Source organism: Engystomops pustulosus, chromosome 3 (assembly GCF_040894005.1).
Source record: "Engystomops pustulosus chromosome 3, aEngPut4.maternal, whole genome shotgun sequence".
Lineage (NCBI taxonomy): Eukaryota > Metazoa > Chordata > Amphibia > Anura > Leptodactylidae > Engystomops > Engystomops pustulosus.
This window is the reverse complement of record NC_092413.1, coordinates 162712960-162732131: the sequence shown is the minus strand read 5'-3', so window position 1 is coordinate 162732131 and position 19172 is coordinate 162712960. Positions and strand designations below refer to the sequence as shown.

General features: G+C 41.6%; 1 protein-coding gene and 1 long non-coding RNA gene across 3 annotated transcripts in view; one reads left to right on the top strand and one right to left on the bottom strand.

Moving 5' to 3' along the window:
- SLC7A14 (solute carrier family 7 member 14) overlaps positions 1–8147 on the bottom strand; it is a 113017-nt gene extending 104870 nt beyond the window's left edge. The window contains exon 1 of one of the 2 annotated variants that reach the window (XM_072142824.1): positions 8104–8147. The gene's annotated coding sequence lies outside the window, so the exon portion shown is untranslated. The remainder of the gene's footprint in view (positions 1–8103) is intronic. The other variant, XM_072142827.1, reaches the window with a different exon arrangement.
- A 116-nt stretch (positions 8148–8263) lies between these two features.
- LOC140120602 (uncharacterized) overlaps positions 8264–19172 on the top strand; it is a 40619-nt gene continuing 29710 nt past the window's right edge. Inside the window, exon 1 of the long non-coding RNA XR_011853903.1 lies at positions 8264–8476. This is a non-coding gene — a long non-coding RNA (uncharacterized lncRNA). The remainder of the gene's footprint in view (positions 8477–19172) is intronic.

Sequence of the window (19172 nt, the reverse complement as noted above, 5' to 3'; positions counted from 1 at the left end):
CACACTTTTCATGTTTCTCTCTCCAGCCTTCACATAAATCATTCCGTTTTCTACAAATACTTGTGAGAAATGTATCTGAATTTTATTGTGTTGAGTTGAGGTTGGGGGATGAATTAGTCAAGAGAAAACAATTACATATTCTCAGCAGGTAGCTTTTAGAGTTTACAAGGACCCTGCATTTTCTTCTGCAATCCATAATTTTATTTGTAAATGTACAGTAACCATGGAAACAAACATTACATTGAATGGAAGTTACTTTATCTTTGTTATAAATTAAAAAAAACATACTGTACAATTTATGAGACATTTATGTAAATATAGAACTCTAACATAATTTATGGAACATTAAATTATTATTTTCAACATGGAGACAGTAACAGTCTAGAACAGGCTGTCAACCTCATTTTCGCTAGGGGCACATTAGCCTCATAGTTGACTTAAAAGGGCCAATTGTCATTTTATTTCTGTATAAATATATCCACTAAAGCCAATTAGAAACATTTAAAGCATAACCATTATTGTTGAATAACCAGAGACAATGGCATGGCCAGCAAATAGTCACAGTTCCCCCACATAGTAGCAAATAGTCACAGTGCCTCCACATAGTAGCAAATAGTCACAGTGCCCCCACATAGTAGCAAATAGTCACAGTGCCTCCACATAGTAGCAAATAGTCACAGTGCCTCCACATAGTAGCAAATAGTCACAGTGCCTCCACATAGTAGCAAATAGTCACAGTGCCTCCACATAGTGGCAAATAGTCACACTGCCTCCACACAGTAGCAAATAGTCACAGTGCCTCCACAGTAGCCAATAGTCACAGTTGAAATGGATTTTACATAAATTGCACATGCAACTTTTTATGCTTCAATAATAATCCCTGAATGTTCATCAATTGATTCCTCATCCCTCATGCTTACTTTATTGTTGTCTGTACACTATCTGTGGCTCTTTGTATACATATATTTGCACTGATAAATAAGAAAGACCTGCAGCAGGAGATTTTGACTAATCCTGCTCTCCATCCCACCCTCCTGTGTCTATCAGCGAGACGGATTATGAGAATAAAAAGACACAGTGGAGTTTGCCATTAGGATAGAATGAAGGAGTGAGAAACAGGAAGTTGTGTATATATGCAGAGGGCATTATGGTGAGGACAGGGAAAGGCTAAAGCTCTCAAAGGAGGCAAAGTACAGGTACATATACATGCAGAGACATGTCTAATGGAACAGATTTATTGAAAAGTGGCCAACCTCATTAAATTTATCTGTGGGTTTTGGAGTTTGTTCCCTTTCATCTTTTGTCGGGTACTGTGTTGCATCTTGGGCATCCCATTTATAATGTTGAGGCAATTGTTGGATCTATATCGTTTTCCCAATACTTCCCACATTCACTAAATCAGAGAATTTGGAGACTGAGATCTTGGCACAGTCAAGTCAACCTCCTGTAACATTTCAGGATACTATTGTGTCTATCTTGTGGAGAATTATCAAAAACCCTTTTAACAGATGATTGCACATATGAGATAGTTTACAAATAGAAGGACATGTAACAGATGTTGAGAGACCAAATCTGCTTCTCCTAAGTGCTTGGATTGGGTGTGGGGAGAGACAGGGCTATGCATTAAGGTGCTACCTGGGAACTGATCATGTTTCTTGGTGGATGAAATGCTCCACTGTACTAGTAGTCTGTATGGATGGTCTATAGCAGTGGTTTTCAACCTTTCTAATGCTGTGACCCCTTCCTTATGTTGCGGTGACCCCAAACCATGTACAAGACTATAACGACTATAATACTGCCCCCTATGTACAAGTATATAACGACTATAATACTGCCCCCTATGTACAAGACTATAACTACTATAATACTGCCCCCTATGAACAGGAATATAACTACTATAATACTGCCCCCTATGTACAAAAATATAACTACTATAATACTGCCCCTATGTACAACACTATAACTACTATAATACTGCCTCCGATGTACAAGAATATAACTACTATAATACTGTCCCCTATGTACAAGAATATAACTACTATAATAATGCCCCCTATGTACAAGAATATAACTACTATAATACTGTCCCCTATGTACAAGAATATAACTACTATAATACTGGTCCCTATGTACAAGAATATAACTACTATAATACTGCCCCCTATGTACAAGAATATAACTACTATAATACTGCCCCCTATGTACAAGACTATAAATACTATAATACTGCCTCCTATGTACAAGAATATAACTACTATAATACTGCCTCCTATGTAAAAGACTATAAGTACTATAATACTGCCCCTATGTACAGGAATATAACTACTATAATACTGCCCCCTATGTACGAGACTATAACTACTATAATACTGTCCCCCCTCCCCCAGTTTTGGTTCCTCCATTTGCTACCCCAATTCTAGCCCCACCCCCCTCCTGTCTCCAGTTTTGCCCCTTCTCCTGCCCCCAGTTCTAATGCTTCCCCTCCTGCCCCCAGTTTTGGTGCCCCCCCCCCCCTGCTGCCTCCAGTTTTGCCCCTTCTCCTGCCCCCAGTTCTAGTGCTTCCCCTCCTGCCCCCAGTTTTGGTGTTTCCCCCCTTCTGTCTCCAGTTTTGCCCCTTCTCCTGCCCCCAGTTCTAGTGCTTCCCCTCCTGCTGCTTCAGGTTCTACTCATTGTGAGCAGAGAAGTCTGTTCCGCGGGAGTCTGTATAGAGGAGGAGCCAGAGGGTCATGTGATGATGACATCACCACAGGTCCTCAAGCTTCCCCTGTATACAGCAGGAAGGTCCTGAAGCAGTGAGTTATCACACGTTATACTCCGTTTTTGCCGCGAATCGTGGCAAAAACGTAATAGGATCGCGACCCCTGTGTTTTGGTGTTCGACCCCCTCTGGGGTCGCGACCCACAGGTTGAGAAATGCTGGTCTATAGCCTGTTTGCTGCATGTGCATGGTCTCAAATAACAATTAGTTACAAACCTTAGAAAAGCTAATGGTCTGATGGTGGAAAATATGTTGAAAAGACCAACCTGCTTCTCTTTAGCCATTTATATGCTCATCCTCTCGAAGTTGGTCACCTGGTTACAATGCACTTTAAAAGCATGTCTTGCAGTCAACAAAGTCACACCAAGAGGTATATTACCCAAAAGTAACTTCTGAAAACCTCTTTTAGGGCAGTAGCGGAAGATGTTTTTGGCCTCTTGGGGCAAGACTGGAGTAATTTGTACCTGAAGTTTCTGACTTGTCCGAAAATGGGGCATGTCCTCGGTAACAGAAAAATGCGCCAGAAAATTCAATATTATGGTGCAGCAAACTAGACCAACTAATAGGAGGTGCAAAATACAACTCCCCAGTCTTATACTGCACCAGAGTAATCATCCAGCATCAAACACAGGGATTAATCTGGCGCAGCAGAGAACTGTCTATGTCTAGTTCTACCCTGCACTGGTGTAAAGACCCGCACATTAATACATCTCCCCCAATGTCTAATCAGACCACACCTGTAATCATTTCCATTGCCATAGCTGAGATATTACTGCATGCCGAGTTTTAAAGCAAATTGATATTTCGATCTGGGTGTTTTTTCTTTTTCATAAGACAATGATGCAAACATTATCATAATTTTCTTCAAACATTAGTTGCCATTATTCTAATAAATATGAATAAATCTTCTATATTCTGTGTTCATTTATTCTGGTGTATTTACATGTGTGACTCTGTAGTTTTATATGATGAAAAAGTTGTTCATGTTGCTGCATATTTAGCAGCAGAAATGATAAAACATTAAAAAAAGCTTAACATATTTTTTTTCTTAAATTTCTTAATGATGTTGATGGTTTTTTATTAGGAAATTACTCTAATAGTTACTCATAATTATTATAATTGGACTGATAATTGATTTTAGCTATATTTTCAAATCTATGATCCCAGCTGCAGATTTTATTAATCAGCACTGATGTCATCCTACAGCAGGTATAGAATACTGAAAGTGAATAACATCAATTAACCCCTTAACACTGCTGCCCTTTATCGATGTTCGGTTTCCATGTTTTACCCCGCACCCTAAAAAATCCATAAATTTTTTATCTTTCCTTGGTGGATCACAATGCACTTTAGAAGCATGTCATTCAGTCAACAAACTCACACCAAGAGGTATATTACCCAAAAGTAACTTCTGAAAACCTCTTTTAGGGCAGTAGCGGAAGATTTTTTTGGCCTCTTGGGGCAAGACTGGAGTAATTTGTACCTGAAGCTTCCGACTTGTCTGAAAATGGAGCATGTCCTCGGTAACAGAAAAATGTGCCAGAAAATTCATTATTATGGTGCAGCAAACTAGACCAAGTAATAAGAGGTGCAAAGTACAACTCCCCAGTCTTATACTGCACCAGATTAATCATCCAGCATCAAGCACAAAAGTAGTGGTGACCATTCATTCCTCAACACTTCCACTACCTACCACATTGATTATGGCATTACGTTATAACATAACATGACGCCTCTGGAGTCCCGTTTGAGGCCAGAAATTGGTCAGGATGTCATCATCAACAGTTATAAGATAGGACTCACTGGGGACTGGAATATCACAGCAGGAGCTAAGGATGTCCTATGTATCACAGGGCTTTTGTTTCCTAAACTGCTATAAAGGTGCACCACTCCAAAAAAAAATATATGAGGGCATATCGCCGCTGTCATTCAAAAACTCTTTCAACTCTGTGTTGGTACTATTTTCAAATGAACATAGGCCAACTACAGAAGGTTGTTAAATAAGGTAGCACTTTTATAGCAGTAGCACTTTTATTAGTATCTTATGTACAAGGTGGTAGGTTGGATAAATAACTAAATTGTCAATAATAGTCAAAGTAAAAACAGTAAACTTGTAGCAATCTGATAACTTCTCTAATGGTGGAGCATGGAGTATTTATTTAAGGCATCTAAATTTTCTTATCGGCCCTAATATGATTTGAGACATTGGGGGATATTAATCATACACCGACGCTCGTGATACTCCCAACGCAGCTCTTTCCCAGCCCACTACCAGGCTCTGGGGTTAATAATCTACACCACTGATGTGGCGCAGAGGCCCTGATAAGTATCCCCCATTGACTTTATTCCCATGGGAAATGTCAATCAGGTCAATATTTACAATTACACCAGAAAACCTTTCCATTTTTTGATAAGCCATGAACTATATATATATATATATATATATATATATATATATATATACAAACACACACATAAAAATGGGGAAGAATTGGGGAAATTAAATCTAAGCTCAGATTGGTTTTCATGTGCAACTAGAACAGTTTTATGGCAGATTTATCTCCCCCATTGATATCTGTATGAAACCCTGAAGATTGAGGATGCAAGTATTATTTGAAATGCAAAGAAATGTTTATGTAGAAGTGTCATGGGAACATATCCAAGAATTTATGGATATTTCATAAGCTTAATTTACATAAGCTTGTTAAAAGAATGGATTATTTTTAGTATTGTGAAATGTCGCCTGATGTTCTGTCTATTGGCTCATTCCGAGGTGATAGCCATAATTAAGATGTTTTGTATAGAAAGAAGTATTCTATTAACTATTTTTAAGTACACTGCAGTCACAAAAAATAGTGATTTCTTGGCTTTGTTTTCTTCGCTGATTTCCATCACAATATTTCAAATTGAAACTTCCAGCAGAACCATGAAGGAAAATATGAAGTCAGCAGAAATAAAATCGGGCCAGGAAACACAGTTCCAGACACATGCAAGTCATTTTCTAAAGGACAGGATTTCTAGCATAATAAATAATATTGAACATTCTGTTGAAATCAGCAATTTCCACCTCCCCTTAGTTATTCTGCATACAATTTACCTCAATTTCTTATGATATAGTATAAATTCCTTCCAATCTAAAGTGATGAGACTGGAATCCTGATCTTATTACTAAATCATTATCCTTGGATCTATAAGTTAGGTTGTCTCTTATTTTATTTTTCCCCTGGGTTTTCACTTGGAATTTTTTTCTCTTTTGGGTAAGCTTAGTTGGTTATATTTACATATATTTGGGAGCTATAATATTAAAACCTTAAGAGAAATCTTACTTTAAAATCAAGAATGATAAACCAGGGACACTTACAACTACAACTGCAGTACTAGTTTTTGTTATCCATGGCGCTCTTTCTTCTAACATAAACTTTTAAAACTTAACTTTTAAAACATAACTATTAGAGGCTGGGCCCCATAGAAAACTTTTGAACGGGCCCAAGCTTCCCCTTACACATATCATGCAATACAGAGGATAGGACTGTGTCCATCATAGTGATAGGGTATATGTTGAGAGAGATCCCTGCAGAAAAATAACAGTTACAATGAGTGACAGAGCCTCATTATCATAATTTTATAATTGTTTTTGAGCAAAACCACTCAGTTCAGTGATTAAACAAGATATGTTTCTGCATCAGTGCCACTACAGCATTCTCAAGGTATGTTTGGGTCACAATGCATAAAAGCAAATGGTAGATTTCCTTTAATTGAATTCCATCAAGCCGATTAATGGTTCTTCCTTCCATTTTAACTAAAATCTAATACAAAGATGGAAAGACTGTCATAAGAAATGTAATCATAAAAAAATGTTGTATGTACCCTGAGAAAGAAGAAACATTTTTTAATTTAATAATTTAAGAGCATACCCTAAGCACAACAAACTAATCAGATTCATGGAAAACAAAGTGATGGATTATTACTTTATTTATAAGTCTGTAAAGGGCATAAACCTGTACAATGATTAGGATTAAATAATGATACGCACCTCCATAGAACTCAATGGATCCGCAAAAAAACAGATAGTATGCAGTACGTTTTTTCTCAGGGCAGGGCAAAAGAAACCCATCTGAATTTTATTTTGTAGATGTGAAAAAATCAGATACGGATACAATACGGACTGAACACGGAGATCACATCTCCAAATTTTTTGCAGATGAGCAGCACACACACCATCTGAATAAGCAGTTGTAAACCTGTTAAGATGTTAACAAGAAACACTAGAAAATGAGAACTCAACAATATATGAAAGCAACCGTGTAGTGATGAAAAAACATATCTTGATGACAGTCACGTAATAGAGCAGAAAGACAATGGTCAACAATAAACAACAAGCAGTTACAAACAAACTGTTTCTGAAACTATCCCCAGATATATTCCTCATACCAAACACCACTTCACCTCACTGTCCCTAACAGGATCCTTAATAGAAACTCTAATCTGAGTTCACTCTAACAAGATGTCAGGATTCAGGATCAGTGGATCCTCTGGACCACCCTGGGAGGTGGTACTAGCCGACACCTGAGACTGGAGCTTAAGTGGCACCTGGTCTTCACCTGAGCCCGCTGCAAAGTGGGATGGACTTGCTGCGGCAGGGTACCACCAGGTCGTTCCACTGATGCGACTAGGCCATGGTGGAAGCTGAGGTCGAGATACCTTAGCAGGAGACAGTCTCGTAGTCAGGTCAGGCACAGGGTCAGAGCAGGCAGCAGAGATGCAAGGTCAAGTCCAATCCAGGGTCAGCAATGGGAGGTCCAGGCAGATGGGAATGGGAACACAGAAATACGGAATGCAGGAACGCTGGGACACAGGAACGCTGGGACACAGGAACGCTAGGTCACAGGAACGCTGGGACACAGGAATGCAGGAATATCACAGGGGAGCTTTCACAAAGGCGTAGGCACAAAGATCTGGCGGGGAAGGAAGGGAGGTGCTGATTAAAAAGGTGGAGGTGTTCAGCCAGTACACCAATCAGTGGTGCGCTGGCCCTTTAAATTTTCCACAGCCGACGTGCGTGTGCCCTAGTAGGCGGGGATGCGCGCACACGGCAGTCCGCTGGGGAGCAGGAGCTGGGACAGGTGAGTCCAAAGCTGTGGCCAGAGTGGGGGCAAACGGAGGGACACGGGTGTGCCTGTGATCAGAGACAGGGATCGCGGGAGCACTGACACAAGAGTTCACTTTACAAGAGATTAAAGTTTAAGGTGGTTGTCCTATTTCTGCAAATAAATGTTATTGTATATATGTTTATGTGATACAAAGTTTTCAGTTTTCAGTTTTCCAATATACTTTCTGTATCAATACCTCACGGTTTTCTAAATCTCTGGTTGTTGTTGTTATTATGTAGAAAGCTTCTATGTTTACTTCCAGTGGACAGAAATCTGATCATGGTCACAAAGTGTAACATGGTGCACATGTGTGACATCACATGACAATGGACCTGTTTTTATCCACTGGAAGTAACCAATGAAGCTCCCTGAATATAATGACAGCAAGCAGCAATCTAGAAAACTATGTGGAACTGATATGGAAAGTATATTGGAAAACTATAAAAATAATATTTGTTGAAATGGGAACAACCCTTGAAAAACACAGGTAATGTAAAACAGAGAAAAATGGAAGAAAGGAAACAAGGATTGCAAGGCACAGAAACTAACACTATTGGCTAATTATTAAGGTAACTACAGAAAAATCACTAAATAATCTAGAGCAAAGGTAGTGCACTGAAAGGGTTAATTGTTCAGCATCATAAGACCCAGTATTCTCTCATACCGAATGACACATATCCCAGTAACAGATGAGCCCACACAGTGCATTGATTTCCCGTTTGTTCATGAACCTCTGTTACAATCTCACTATAGGTTATCGCTTCCATAGCAACGCTCTTCTGTGCCGTCTTACAGGGATTCATTGGCTTAAGGACAGCGATGCCTTTGCACTCTTCTTAATTACAATAAACACCAAATCACTTATGATGTTTGCCCATTAATCATAAATAAACTAAAGCTGCTGATTTGACCACATATATCGGTTTACGTGGTGTACAGAGAAAGCAGAAGAGGATATTGTAATACATCCTTCAATGGTTGTCAGGGATACTGATGAACTGTTGTACCTTGGGCCCAATAAAGAAAATTAAACTGATGATCTGTCTCTAGCTATACAAAAATGGTCACATCCTCTTTTATTATAATGTTATAGGGAACCTGTCATCAGGAAGGTAACTTTTACATGATGACAGGTTCAGATAGCCTATGGCAGGTCAATTTAAAAATGACTTGTTGTGCATCAGAATAATTCCACTGCATTTTAACAGTTTCTTTAATATTACTAGGCTCCCTGCCTGCAGCATGTAGTGAGTCCCAGGGGGTGGAGATTGGCAGTTCAAATGAGAATTTCTTCTGGCGGGGAGCTAACATATGCAGGGGGAGAGAGCAGGGGAGAGGCTGAGGGAGGAGAAGGGCAATAAGTGAGGATGAGGGAGCAGGGACTGAGGAGAAGATGACTTGTGCTGCTTGAACTGTTACACCAAGGACTCACCACACACTGCTAGCAGGGAGCCAGGTAATGTCAAAGAAACAGTTAAAGACTAGTGTGATTATTCAGACAGATGACAAAGGCACTTTTTAAATCAACATGCCAGAGGCTATTGAAACCTGTCAGCGTGTAAAAGTGACATCCTGATGAAAGGTTCCCTTTAGCTGTACAATCTGTGTATAACAATACAGCTGAATAGTCCAATGACTATAAGTATATTCGGGAGATCTATCAACATGTGTATGCCACAATTCGGGAGTGACTTGCTCCCGAAACATTTGTGAAGACCATTTTTTCCCGACTTGTACAAAAAGGGGTGTGGTATTGAGCAAAGGACGTGGAAAAGTCTGTGCGCCAGACTCCACAGTTCCAAACTACTCCAGATAAATAGTAGTCTAAATCTGTACTGGTCTATCTACCTAAACTTTCAGAAATTTCCCACATTTTGCAGTTGCTGTGTTTTGATGTAATAACAGCTTTGCTGTAAGGCAGTAAATCACAGCTAATATGAATACCAAAGCATTAGAAAAATGTACGTATTATGTATGAAGAGCACTTGTTGGCTGTTTCTACTTCAAGTCTAGTTCACCCTAAACTATCTTAGGACACTGCTGTGACTATGGTATTCAGGTCACTCACTCTCCCTTTTGTATTAATTACAAGCAATTGATCCAAATGAGAATATAGATTATAAGGTAATGGCTAAATATGTCAGCTGAACTAAGAGAGCTTCAGCAGGATCTTTGAGTTCTGCCTTAATTATACCTGATAAATTATTTATCCTTATAGAGCAGATCAGCATATTGAACATGTTATTTAGCTAACTGGATGATAGACACCTCTTTATGGGCGCTGTCCTTGCTACAGAATCTAAGTTCCAGATTTTACAATCAAATGTCATCTTATTTAATGAAGAGACTTCTCTTCTGATCCTAGGCTAGTACGGTACAGTGGCTTATGTCTAGCCAAAAGATAGTTTTAAAAATTACACTGCATTATTACAAATATTAGCTATTTATCAACAAATAATACAAGGGTTGTAGTGATAGCAGTCACACCTGGGTCTTGGTTGACCTTACAATGTCCTGTTACCAGGGGCATCGCTGGGTCAAAAGATTCTGGGGCCCGTGCCCCGGATCTTTTGGCATGTGCCCCGGATGTCAGTGGATCACCAGGAAACTTCTGCTGTCCGGCAGCTTTCTACATTCTCACCTCTATCTGTGCACTCTGGATACAGACAGAGGTGAGTAGTCAGGGCCAGCGTTAGGGACTAGGCTGATAACAGGGTCAGGGAGTGAATTTTTGCATCTTAGCAGCATGTCAGAGCCAGTGACAGCTTACTGCTTCCAGCACACAAGTATTTCCCGAGCCAGTCTTGAAAGTTTTACTGCCTGTATCCAGTAGCGTAACTAGAAGCTGGTGGGCCCCAGTGCAAAGTCTGTGCCAGGCCCCCGACTATAATGTATGGTTTATAGCAGGGGTCAGGAACCTTTTTTGCTGAGAGAACCATGAACACCTCATAATTTAAAATGCAATTCTGTGCCCCCCAGTAGATAGGTAGCCACGGCACATGTCCCGCATTAGATGGGTAGTCCCGGTACATGGCCCCCAGTAAATAGGTAGCCACAGAACATGCCGCCAGTAGATAGGTAGCCACATCACAAGGCCCCCTGTAACTAGGTAGCCACCACACATACCCCCCGGGAGATAGGTAGCCCCAGTACATACCCCCAGTAGATAGGTAGCCACATCACATGACCCCCAGTAAATAGGTAGCCACAGCACATGCCCCGCAGTAGATAGGTAGCCCCAGTACATGCCCCCCCCCAGTAGATAGGTAACCCCAGCACATGCCTCCGAGTACATATGTAGCCACAGCACACGCACCCAGATAGACAGCTAGCCCCAGCACATGCCCCCAAGTATAATGGTAATCACAGCACATGCCCCCCAGTAGATAGGTAGCACCATCACATGCCCCCAGTAAATAGGTAGCCACAGAAAAATAAAATACTCACCTACTTGCTTTCCCTTCAGCGGCTTCTCATCACTCCTGTGCTCTTCTCTATGACCCCGGCGTGGCTGCCATCATTGCTTAGGCAATTGTGCCTGGGTCATAGAGAGGAGTGGACGCTGCTCTACTCTATGACACAGGTGCTGTCACCTAAGCAATGGGTATTAGTCTGAGAGTCCGGGGAAGGGCAGTCCAGAGAATTGGAGCAACTCGGGAAAAGTCCTCAAGACGTGCATGAGAGGTTCAAATTAAGGTAGCGATTAATCTAATGTCACTGGCAGATCAAAGAGCACGGGAAGGGCGATAGACTTAGATGAGATAAGAGAGATAGGGAGGTGCAGCATTATTCAGAGCTTTGTGGATGAGGGTTATTATTTTAAAGTGAATACGGAAGGAGACAGGCAACCAGTGCAGTGATTGGCACAAACTGGAGGCATCCGTGTAGCGTTTGGTCTGAAAGACAAGCCTGGCCGCTGCATTAAGAATTGATTGAAGAGGAGAAACTTTAGCGAGTGGAAGACCGATTAGTAGGGAGTTACAGTAGTCTAGTGGATAGTGAATAAGTGCAACAATTAGCATTTTATAAGTTTCAAAAGTCAGAAACGGTCGGATTCTGGAGCGAGCAAGAGATTGAATATATGGTGAAAAGGAGAGGTCAGAGTCCAGCACAACCCTGCTGCCTTGGTGCTATAGTGATCCCACAGACCGAGAAGGAGAGGTCAGGGTTGGTTTGGTTAGTAGATGGTGGAAAGACAAGAAGTTCAGTCTTAGAAAGATTAAGTTTCAAGAAGAGAGAGGACACGATGTTAGAGACAGCAGAGAGACAGTCACTAGTGTTCTGGATTAAGGCAGGGGTGATGTTACATGCAGAAGTATATAGCTGGGTGTCATCAGCATAAAGATGATACTGGAAACCAAATCTGCTGATGGTTTGTCCAATGGGGGCAGTATAGAGGGAGAAGAGAAGAGGACCTAGGACTGAGCCCGGAGGAACCCTAACACAGAGAGGAAGATGAGAAGAGAAAGATCCAGAAAAGGAGACACTGAAAGTGCGGTCAGAGAGATAGGAAGAAAACCAAGAGAGTGCAGTGTCCTTTAGGCCAATGGAGTGAAGCATCCTAAGGAGGAGCTGGTGGTCCACAGATTTGAACGCTGCCAATAGATCCAGGAGAATGAGGAGAGTATAGTCACCTTTGGATTTTGAAGTGAGGAGATCATTGGAGACTTTAGAAAGGGCAGTTTCAGTGGAATACATAGAGCGGAAACCAGATTGCAGGGGGTCAAGGAGGGAGTTAGCTGAGAGATAGCGGGTTAGTCGAGAATAGACAAGGCATTTCAGAAGTTTGGAGATGGAAGGGAGGTTAGAAGCTGGTCTGTAGTTAGTAGCATTGGATGGGTCCAGTGAAGGTTTCTTTAGTAAAGGGGTAACAACAGCATGCTTGAATGAAGAGGGAACAACACCAGAAGAGAGAGAGGTGAGAAGTGACTGCTGGGGAGAGAGACTGTACCAGATGTGAGGGGATAGGGTTCACTGATGCAGGGAGTGGTGTGAGCAGAGGAGAGGAGCCTGGACACTTCTTCCTCTGTGGCTGGCTCAAAGGAAGAGAGTGAACAAGATAAGGTATCAGGGGGAAGAGGAATGGAGGGGTGAGTGGATTGAGCAATTATTTCCTGGCGAATGCAATCAATTTGGGTTTGCAGCCAGATCTTGTTGCAGTGAGCTCAGCAGAGTTTTGTGGCACATAACCTTTAAAAAAGCATCAGAAAAGCGAGTGTGTGAGCTTGGTGGCGAGTGTGCATTGATCCGAAGTGTGTGCAGTGTCCTAAGTGGGACTTACATTTAAGGGACTTAAGTTTGAGGGACTTTAGCAGGTAACCGCTGTATTTTGTGTTACTTTGACTGTAAATTCTTCTTTCCGTGCATATTTCTATTGTAATCCCCATTAGAACAATGGACTCCATAAGTGGCATTGCTACACAGTATACATCCTGTGCCATGAATGCTTTCCTTGAACAGCCATTCGAGGGGGAATACTGCTGTGTGGGATGTGTGAAAATTGCTTATCTGGAAGCCCAGATTCTGGATCTAAATGAGCAAGTTTCAAGGCTGCGGGCAATTGACAATATGGAGCGAAGTTTGCTGCTCCTGGAGCGCAAACTCTCTGGGGAAGATGGGTGTGGGGAGGGAAGTATGGAGGTGCAGAGTGAGGGGGCAGCTAGTTGGGTAACATGTAGAAGGCGGGGTAGAGGGAAGAGTAGTAGGGAGTCTAGTCCTGATCTGGTGCACCCCAATAAGTTTGCCAGGCTGGCGGATGAGGGGGATATCAGCTCTGGGGTAGCAATGCTGCAGAAAGACGTGGCCGCTAGCAACCAGGGGAATGTCTGCTCCAGTAAGAAGGGTAATGGGAGCACAGGCAAGGTCAGACAGGTGCTGGTAGTGAGAGATTCGACTATCAGGGGAACACACAGGGCAATCTGTCACAAAGACCGTGCATACCGGACAGTGTGTTGTTTGCCAGGTGCTCGTGTTTAGCATGTTGCGGATCGGGTTGACCGAATACTGGGAGGGGCTGGTGAGGAACCAGCGGTCATGGTCCACATTGGCACTAATGACAAAGTAAGAGGTAGGTGGAAGGTCCTTAAAAATGATTTCAGGGATTTAGGCCATAAGCTCAGGGCAAGGACCTCAAAGGTAGTTTTCTCCAAAATACAGTAGGGATGGGCTGCACCTCAATGGGGAGGGTGCAGCTGTTTCGGGGGAAAAAATGGCTAGAAGGTTGGAGGAGTGTTTAAACTAGAGACCTGGGGGGAGGGCAACTACACTACACTTGTGCAGGGCAAATAGACAGTGTAGATAGAGAGCTGGGAAGAGTCATAGTCCATGGGGGAGGAAGGGGGGCTGGAATGAGATTGGGGAATAAGAACAAGGAATACGGACAGGGAAAACCATATAAAGTGTATGTACACAAATGCCAGAAGCCTCACAAACAAAATGGAGGAACTGGAACTCTTGATGTTGGAACGGAAATATGATATAGTGGGAATCAGCGAGACATGGCTGGACAGTAGCTATGACTGGGCAGTTACTGTAGATGGTTATAGTCCTTTTAGAAAAGATCGTATAAATAAAAAAGGGTGAGGGGTTTGGTTATATGTTAATTCTTGCCTCAAGCCTGTCTTGTGAGATGACATCAGTAACGCAAATGCAAGTGTGGAGTCTCTATGGGTGGAGATAAGAAGAGAGAAAAAGAATAATAAAATATTACTAGGGGTTTGTTATAAGGCTCCAAATATATTGGAGGCAGCAGAGGAAATGCTGATAAGTGAAATGGATGCGGCTTCAAAGCAAGGTGAAGTACTTATCATGGGGGACTTCAATTACCCAGATATTGACTGGGGGGCAGAAACATGCAGGTCCTTCAAAGGCAGCAGGTTCTTGTCAACAACAAAAGACAATTACCTGTCGCAAATAGTCCTGGAGCCAACAAGAGGGGGGGCACTGCTGGACCTTATCCTATCCAACAGACCTGATGGGGTATCAAAACTACAGGTTGGGGGGAACCTGGGGAATAGTGATCATAACATCATTGATTTTGTACTAAAAATGTTAGGGAAGGGGCAACCAACACTCTAAACTTCAGGAGGGTAAATTTTCAGCAACTAAGGGAAGACCTTAAAGGCATAGACTGGGATAATGTTCTCAAAGACAAAAGCACCCCCCCCCCCCAAAATGGGACTTTTTCTCATATATTCTGAAAAAGTCCTGTGAGAAACACATACCTTATGGGAAAAAGCATAAGAGGAACAAGAAAAAAACCAATGGGGATAACTAGTCTTGTAAGGAAAGCAATAAGCGAGAAAGATAAGGCGTTTAAGGTGCTAAAATGTGAAGGTAGCGATGAGGCATTACAGGATTATAGAGATAAAAATAAATTCTGTAAAAAGCAGATAAAGGCTGCAAAAATAGAGACTGAGAGAAAAATTGCTAGGGAGAGCAAAAATAATCCCAAATTATTTTTCAAGTATATAAATGATAAGAAACTAAAAACAGAGAGTGTGGGTCCCCCTAGAAATAACATGGGGATCATGGTGGAAGGAGATGAGGAAAGGGCCAATCTACTGAATGTCGCCTTCTCAACTGTCTTTACCCAGGAAAATCTCCTGGTGGAAGACACAACGAGGAATAATGTAAATTCTTTTTGGAATGTCAACAGTTTAACCCAGGAAGTGGTACGGCGCCGCCTCGCAACCACTAAGACAGATAAATCACCAGGGCCAGATGGAATACACCCCCAGGTTCTGCATGAACTATGTACCGTGATAGACAGACCGTTATTTTTAATATTTGAAGATTCACTGAGGACTGGTTATGTTCCACAGGACTGGCACATAGCAAATGTGGTACCAATATACCAAAAAGATCCAGGAAACTACAGACCCGTGAGTCTAACTGCTGTGGTGGGGAAAATATTTGAGGGGTTTGTTAGAGATGCTGTCCTCGAGTATCTCACTGTGCACAACCTTATAACCCAGCGTCAGCATGGGTTTATGAGAGATCGGTCCTGTCAGAGTAATCTGATTGGTTTCTATGAGGAGGTAAGTTCAAGACTGGATCTGGGGGACGCTGTGGATGTTGTATATCTGGACTTTTCCAAGGCATTTGACACCGTGCCACATAAAAGGTTGGTATATAAAATGAGACTGCTGGGAATAGGAGAAAATCTGTGTATTTGGGTAAGTAATTGGCTTAGTGATAGAAAACAGAGGGTCATCATTAATGGCACATTCTCAGATTGGGTTGACGTTACCAGTGGAGTGCCACAGGGGTCAGTATTGGGGCCACTTCTTTTTAATATTTTTATTAATGACCTTGTAGTGGGTTTACACAGTCAAGTTTCAATATTTGCAGATGATACTAAGCTGTTATACACCTACAGGAACAAAGAAAAAACCAATAACGGATATAGACAACCTTGTGGTTAAAAAATCTATTTCATTTTATTATTATATAAATATTAAATGACAAACAAAAAGTAGGGCAACACACAGAAATAATTGCACAATACCCGATGTAAACTTTAACATATAGCAGCAATGGTTCCCTATAGTATTACACTAATGCCATAAAAGGTATACACAAGGTAGAGTTAGTAAGCAGCCCAAGGTAAGGCAGTTAATGATACTACAAAAATACATTGTTGAAGCAGAAGTTAACAAAGAGTACTATAGTAAGTAGAGGGAAAACCACATATTATGCCTATAAATAAATAGAACACATACAGACCGTCGGTAATGTGCAATGACCCCGACACGTGTTTCGCCAGGAAACGGCTTCGTCTGGGGGACTACTAAGCAAGGGGAGGATACAGCTTAAAAACACAGGCCGTCCTATCAGAAATCGCCACAAGATTACTTTAATAATGATCACCTGGGCTGCAGGAAACCGAGTGAGGAGAGACTCGGCTTACTCGGGTAGATATGGATGGAAGAGGATGTTCAATGTCCCAGATCGAGGCAACAGGGCTAATGGCGTGGATGGAAAGGTATACAAGGATGGAAACACCGGAAAATCCAGATGGGCGGCCAACTAGAAAAATACATTAAAAAAAAGAAGAACAATAAAAAACAGGAAAACATGATAAAAACAAGTAATTATGGATGAATACTAATACTATCTCCAATTACTCAGCAACCGATCCAAACCTCTGAAACTAGGAATAAGAGAAGGAAAAGAAAACCAGAAAAACAAACAAAAAAACAAAAAACCTGAAACTTATAAGAATGACGCAAAACTAAGGTTTTCATTCAATCCTTTGGGGGAAATGGTGTTCAGTATAAAAATCCATCTAGCCTCTTTCTGTGCTAAAATGCGTTTCCAATTCCCCCCTCTGCCATCCAAGAGGACCCTATCAATCCCCCTTACCTTCAGGAGAGAGCCATCACAGTCATGATGTTGCTTGAAATGTCGTGGAAGGGTTTTCAGATTGCTATCAAGTTCTGCATCTTTAGCTGATTCAATGCCGAGGACGTGTTCTCTAACCCTTCTTCGCAATTCTCTTGATGTTAGGCCAACGTACGATAGACCACACGGACAGGTTGCCAGGTATATGACCCCTACAGTAGTACAGGTAATGGAGTGAGTGATCTTAAACTTTTTTTGCTGAGATGCATCCCAAAAGTCAGTAGCGTTTTCAACATTCGGACAGGCTACACATGATCCACAAGGACGACATCCCCATTTGGGTCCCCGGGATCCACAAGCTCTATTGGGTACCTGTCCCCTATGGCAGCTTTTGACTAGTTGATCTCTCAAGTTCCTAGATCTTCTAAATGTGATAGAGGGTTTTTTAGGGAGATACTTATCCAAAGTGGGATCCGCCCTTAAGATCGGCCAGTACTTGGTGAGAATAGATCTAACCTTTTGATTTTGAAAATCATAAGTGGTAATGAATCTCACCAGATTTTTTTCATCCTGTTGTTTAGGCTTCACTGTCAAGAGGTCCGCCCGTTTTGCTTGTTTAGCTTTGATACTAAGATGTGTAAAGTAATAAATACTGAAGTTGATAGTTTAGCATTACAGAGGGATTTGTGGAAGCTTGAGGAGTGGGCAGAGAAGTGGTTGATGAAGTTTAATGTAGATAAATGTAAAGTTATGCACTTGGGCCATGGAAACAAAAAGTATAATTATGTTCTAAACGGTCAATTACTTGGTAAAACTGGAGCTGTAAAGGACTTGGGGGTATTGGTGGATGGTAAACTTAATTTTAGTGACCCGAGCCAGGCGGCTGCTGCTAAAGCCCGAGCCAGGCGGCTGCTGCTAAAGCAAATAAAATTATGGGATGTATCAAGAGAGGAATAGATTCTCATGATAAAGACATAGTTTTGCCCTTATACAAATCCCTGGTCAGACGACACATGGAATATTGTGTACAGTTTTGGGCACCAGTGTATAAAAAGGATATAGTAGAGCTGGATTATAGTAGACCAGGATTATTAGGGGAATGGGGGGATTAGAATACAATGACAGATTACAAAATTTGGGATTATTCAGTTTAGAAAAAAGACGACTGAGGGGAGACCTCATTACAATGTATAAATACCTGAACGGACAGTACAAGGATCTCTCCAAAGATCTTTTTATACCTAAGCCTGTGACCAGGACAAGGGGACATCCTCTACGCCTAGAGGAGAGGCGATTCTACCATCAACATAGACAAAGGTTCTTTACTGTACGAGCAGTGAGACTGTGGAACTCTCTGCCGCAGGAGGTTGTTATGGCGGACTCTATGTACATATTCAAGAGAGGCCTGGATGCCTTTCTGGAGAGAAAAAATATCACGGGTTATTGGGATAAAACATTTATTTAATTCTTAAAGGTTGGACTTGATGGACTTGCCTCTTTTTCCAGCCTTATATACTATGATACCATGAATTTTATCCTTAAAATAGGCAGCCAGATCTTCAGCCCCAAGGTCTGTGACAGGTGGCTGCACCTTTGGTGTTAGTAAGGAGTGAAGAGTATCAAAGAGCCTTTTGGGGTTGTTAGAGAGAGGATATGAGATTAGTAAAAATAGACCTGTTTAGCAAGGACTGAGATTGATATCTTGCCAGGTTCTAAATATCCTATGGGTAGGATCTGTATTCTCCACAGCATGAGACTTTTTTCTAGGTAAAAAAGATGGTAACCTTAGTTAAAAAACAATATCCTCTCCCATTAATCCTCGATTTATTCAATCAGATAGTTGGTGCCTGTTGGTTCTCCAGGATTGATCTCCACAGGTACTACAATCTAATTCAGATCAGCAAAGGAAATGAATGGAAG